Below are 5,605 nucleotides of genomic sequence, written 5' to 3'. Positions count from 1 at the left end.
CACATCATGCATTTTGGAACATCATAGGCCTGCTGCAGCAGCTGTGTCCTAAGATAATTCTCCACATGATGGCAGAACCATCCATCTCCCTGTGCTGATGGCTGTTGTCTCTCCACCTCCAGCCTTGACTCCAGAGTGCTCCTCGAGGCTTCCCATTTTGCACCTCAGTGGAGGGTTCCACGGTGTCTTAAACCTCAGCGTCTCAGATACGTGTGCACCTGATCCCTACACTGACTCCTTTCTTGGTCTTCCCATCTGAACCCTGTTCTAGCATCCCCCCTTATAAACTTCCCTGATGGATTCTCCAGCTGCTCTTCCAGAGGACCTGGGTTCAATTCTCAGCTTTCAACTATAATTCCAGGCCAGGGGATCAGATGCTCTCATCTAGCTTCTGTAGGTACCAGATACGCACACAGTACATGGAAATACATTCAAGCAAAGTACCCATGCACATACAAGTAAATAAAAGGGAAAATTAAGGAGTATTAAAGAACAGACACATATCACTTACCAAGGCCAAGGCCGGGGACATTTTAGGCATCATCATTCCAGGCTAATATCCCTAAGAAGCAAGTAAGTGTCTGTCCTTCCTCGAGAGGGTGTGATAGGCTTAGGAATGCTGCAGCCTCAGCAGCGGGGCCCTCATGGTTTTCTTGGCAGAGAGCCTGGCATCATATAAGCCCCCCCCCTTCCACAGTGGGCTGTTCTATGCATGCACACAGGAGAGGAAGCCTCATGGTGGCCCTACTCATTGCTATTGGTGGGAATGGCAGACCAGCATCCACACTCCATGACCTGCCCAAGTCTTGCAGGTCAGTGCAGTATTCATGCCACACAGCACCTGACCTCTGAATGCGGTGTCCTGTGCAGGTGTTTATAGGACCCAGGCCAGTCTCAGGGCTGCCTCTTCCCACCCCTCCAGGCCTGTGGGGCATCACAGAAAACGCCAGCAAGATGGACAGCCCCGGCAATGTCTCACTGGTTCATGGTGGCACCACACTGGACCTGCCAGAGTACAAGCTGGTCTCGGTCTTCCTGGTGCTCCTGGTGTGTACCCTGGGCATTGTGGGCAATGCCATGGTGGTCCTGGTAGTGCTGACCTCACACGGCATGCACACGCCCACCAACTGCTACCTGGTGAGCCTGGCTCTAGCTGACCGAATTGTGCTGGTGGCTGCGGGGCTGCCCAATGTGTCTGACAGCCTGGTGGGGCACTGGATCTACGGATATGCTGGCTGCTTGGGTATCACCTTACTTCCAGTATCTAGGCATCAATGTCTCCTCCTGGTCCATCCTGGCCTTTACAGTGGAGAGGTGAGTACCCACTGGCTTCCCCAGTGCCCTCTTCTTTCCCATTGTCTTCCTTAATGAGAATCCAGAGAGCCTGGATTCAAGCAGGGGATTCCTGGTAAATGGAGGCCCCGCTGAACAGAAGGGGAGCTGAGCCAGCATGGGATGATAGAAGAACTAGCAAAGATATGGATATCTGTTCTGCTCCTAGATTAATGTAGGGCACCAGGGAAACTCCCTGCCTTCCTCTGGGTCTAGATTTCCCATCCAGAACACAGGCATTTGGATGGTCTTTCTCCCCATCCCTCACTACTGGGGACTGAACCTGGGCCTTCCACATCCACATCTTTAATCCACATCTTTAATCTTATAAAAAAAATTAAAAGAGACAGGGACTTGGTAAAGCTGATTATAAGCTTATGACCCCGCAGAGGAATTTTAATTCAGCAACATGGCTGCTCCGATTATATCCAAAGACTTTCTAGGTCTTTGTGATCCGGCTGGACTGCAGACAGGACACATGCCTGTAATCCCTCTTGCTGGAATACAGACAAACCCTCGGTACACACCTTTAATCCCAAACAATGAAGATCTTGTTAGTTTGTAGAAGGAAGCATCCAGGTTTAAAAGTGATGTATGATGGAGAGGCAAAGTGACAAATGAGAGAAAGAGTTGACAGAATAGGATATGCTCAACTCTCATGAGAACAGAGAGGAAAGAGGCGACTTAAGACCAGCACACAGGGAGAGAGGAGGCAGTTTTATCAGGAGAGTTTTACAGACAGGTTGTAGAGAGAACTAGACACAGGTGAAGACAGACAAAGCCGAGAATGAGAAGGAACCAGAAGATCAGAACAGATTCTAGAGTTAGTTTGAGGCCAGGAAGAGTAATTCAATCCGAAACCGAGAGAGGCCAGTTTGAATCAATCAGTTTGGAGAAGAGTTTGAGCCAGAACAGCTGAGTTGAACCAGCTGTCCAGAGTTCAGAAAGGGCTAGAAAGGGTGAGCTTATTCAGCAGTAAATTTCAGAGGCCAAAAACATTCTAGGCCTAGATTAGATTGTATAGAGGCTAGAAGCTCCCAGAACTAGGCCTAGGTTAGCAGACAGAGGTAGTAAGCTCCGATGTGAAAATTACATCTGGCAAATAAAAGAACCATCACATCTGGAGCCCAACATGGGGCACAATTACAAGAGGAGAATGAAAATTACTTTTACATGATCCTCCTGCCTCAGTGTCTCAAGAAGCTGAAATAACAGACCTGCATGACTGCCCAGCTATGGAGTCTCTTGAGACTCCTCCAGCTTGATTTTTAAAAAACTTGTTTGCTTGCTTGTTTGTTCATTTTATGAGGCAGAGTTTCACTAAGAATACATATTTGGAAGAGCAAGCTGGCCTTGAACTATCTGTGTAGCTGAGGCTGGCTCAGACTCAAAGTAATCCTACTGCGTCAGTCTCATGGGTCCTGGGTCCTGGAATGACAAGTGGGTACCACCACGTCTTGCTTATCTCTGATTGTAACGCCCCAGAGACAACTAGGCTCGTAGCTGAACATGCTGATCTGAAGCCTGAATTTGGGGTCAAGTTCAGCTGCGCTGTTGGCAGAAGCTGAGGCTTCTGGCTCGGTAACGTGTTAGGGCTGCCCAGAATCTTATGGGAGCCCAGGCCTGCCACATCCAAACACTGAATCTGCTTCTATCATCTCTTATCTGTGCTTGTCTGGGGATAAGTCAGCATATTGAGTCCTCATCTGTCCCATGTGACTGTCCCCAGGAGCCTAAGTGTGAGCAATAAAGGGATCTGCCTGTGAGAGAGGTGCACTATGACCCCTTGCTGCTGGTGAAGGGTAGCAGAAAACGCTTTGACCTCATGTGGTGCTCAAAAGGAGCCTTTGGAAGTCATGGGAGTTACAGGGCAGGACATTTCCAGGCTGCTTTCTGTTCCTCTCTGGAGGTTGGCTTTGCTCTGCCTGTCCTTAAAGGGTCCTCACCCTAAACCTCTTGCAGCCTGTCCACAGCTCAGCCACTGCTACCTAGACATGGCTCAGCTTAGGATGGGCGTCTCAGACTGACGACAAGCAGTCCTGTGGCCTCAGGAGCCAACATGCCTTGCCTGTGTCCCCCAGGTACATCGCCATTTGCCACCCAATGAAAGCATAGACTATGTGTACCGTGGCCCGGGCCAAAAGGATCATTGCCGGCATTGGGGGTCACATCCCTGTATTGCCTCCTCTGGTTCTTCCTGGTGGACCTCAATGTCCATGACAACCAGCGCCTGGAATGTGGCTACAAGGTGTCTCGAGGCCTCTACCTGCCCATCTACCTGCTGGACTTTGCTGTCTTCTTCATTGCACCTTTGCTGGTGACCATTGTGCTCTATGGGTTCATTGGGAGGATCCTGTTTCAGAGCCCATTGTCCCAGGAGGCCTGGCAAAAGGCAAGGTGGTCCCATGTGCAGGGCGAGGGTGCACCAGGCAGCTGTTCTACGTTCAAGGGCTCCATGCCCTCCAGGAAGCAGGTTAGGGGTCCTCCTGGGTGCAGGTGGTGGGGGTTGCATGTGGGGAGAGTCATGGGGAGGGGCACAGATATGCAAAAGAGCACATAACACCTGGGAAAGCAGTGAGTGGAACAGTCACTTGGTCCCATCCATCCATCCATCAATCCATCCATCCATCCATCCATCGCCTGCCAAGCCTTTTTATGTGCCAGATGGGTGCTGGGACACAAGGAAAACATGCCCTCCTTGAACTATGAGAGTTGAACCAAGCAAACAAACCTGTCCAAGTCAGGAAGGAAGGAAACATGGGAACAAATGATGCTGGGGGGATAGGAGTTAGAGGACAGTTCAGGAGTTTTTGCCGACAGGGTGACAAATGGAAAGAGCTCTGAGCTAGGCAAGGGTAAAAACCTAAGTTGGGTGCATGACAGCATTCCAGGAAGAGGAACAGCCAAGGTTAACGCTGAGGTGGCAACTGAGCAGAGAAGGGGCTTTGAAGGTGTGGTGGGAACATTCAGGACTAGGGAGAAGAAGAGGGATGGTGGCTGAAAATGAGGTGGGGGTATGCAAAACCATGTGGAAATCCAGTGTCTTGGGGAGCTCAGGGTGGTGACTGTCTTGAGGCCCAGTTCTGAGAGATCCCCGACCTTGTGGAGGCCCAGTTCTGAGAGATCCCCGACCTTGTGGAGGCCCAGTTCTGAGAGATCCCCGACCTTGTGGTTTTGGCATCTGACATATGTAGCATCCCTGTTGTCAGCTTCTCCCCATGCCTGGTGAGCGAGTCTCACAGCCACGCCCTCCCACCTCTCCTCCCCACAGGCCACCAGGATGCTGGCCATGGTCGTCTTGCTTTTTGCAGTGCTGTGGACCCCTACTGCACACTGGTGCTGCTCAACTCTTTCCTGACCCAGCCTTTCCTGGACCCCTGGGTCCTGCTGTTCTGCCGCACCTGTGTCTACACCAACAGTGCCATCAACCCTGTCGTCTACAGCCTTATGTCCCAGAAGTTCCGGGCGGCCTTCCTGAAGCTCTGCTGCTGCAGGGCCGCTGGGCCACAGAGGCCGTCAGCACGTGTCATCACCAGTAACTCCAGTGCTGCCCAGGAGACCCCACTGGGAACAGAGAAGATGCAGCTGGGCTCCAATGAGGCCTCAGGCCCCACGGCAGCTGGTGCCCTGAATTTTCAGCAAGAGCCCCAATGCAGTGTGCTCTGAGGACTCCTGCCTGGCCCCTGACTCCACTCCTTGGGTTGGCTTACTCCCTGGCCTGGTTGGCATCCGCCCTGAGCACTGGTGGATCACCAGGAGAGGGGAAAATAGCTCCTCTTTACCATGAAGTCCCTTTACCATGAAGGAGGACAATGTTCCCAGCTGGACCCTGTGTGTGGGTAGTTCTCTACTCTGAAGTGAGGCCAGTGGGAGCAGAGAGGAAGCGGGAAGCCCAGCCTTCGTGCCCTGTATGAGCAAAAGCTTTTTTAAATCTGTTTTCACTCAGTACTTTAAGCATCTTTTGTGGGTGTTACTGAAGGAATGTCCTTCCAGGCTTTGATGGCATCTGGCCCTTGGTGAGACCACACACACAGGTTTCGGAAGTGGCCACTGGACAGTGGGGTTCCATAGAATGGGTGTCCAGCAAGTCACACTGGCACCCAGGGCTGCCCCGGGAAGTCCATTCCTAACCCCAGCACTCCTTCCAGTCTTCCAATCCAGTGGACAGTCTTGCTAGAGACCCCACCAAGCAAGCTCACCTACCACAGATGTTCTCGAAGGGGCTGTTTGTCTTCCTAACCAGCATCATCACAAATACACCTCCGTGTCCTTG

General features: G+C 51.7%; 1 pseudogene; it reads left to right on the top strand.

Annotated features, from left to right (window-relative positions):
• The first annotated feature begins 954 nt into the window (after positions 1-954).
• LOC129686726 (thyrotropin-releasing hormone receptor-like) lies at positions 955-4,998 on the top strand (annotated as a pseudogene).
• Positions 4,999-5,605: the final 607 nt, after the last annotated feature.

Source organism: Psammomys obesus, unplaced genomic scaffold (assembly GCF_907164565.1).
Source record: "Psammomys obesus unplaced genomic scaffold, mPsaObe1.curated_primary_1811, whole genome shotgun sequence".
NCBI classification, from domain to species: domain Eukaryota; kingdom Metazoa; phylum Chordata; class Mammalia; order Rodentia; family Muridae; genus Psammomys; species Psammomys obesus.
The sequence above is the reverse complement of the archived record's forward strand: the minus strand, read 5'-3'. Positions and strand labels throughout refer to the sequence as shown.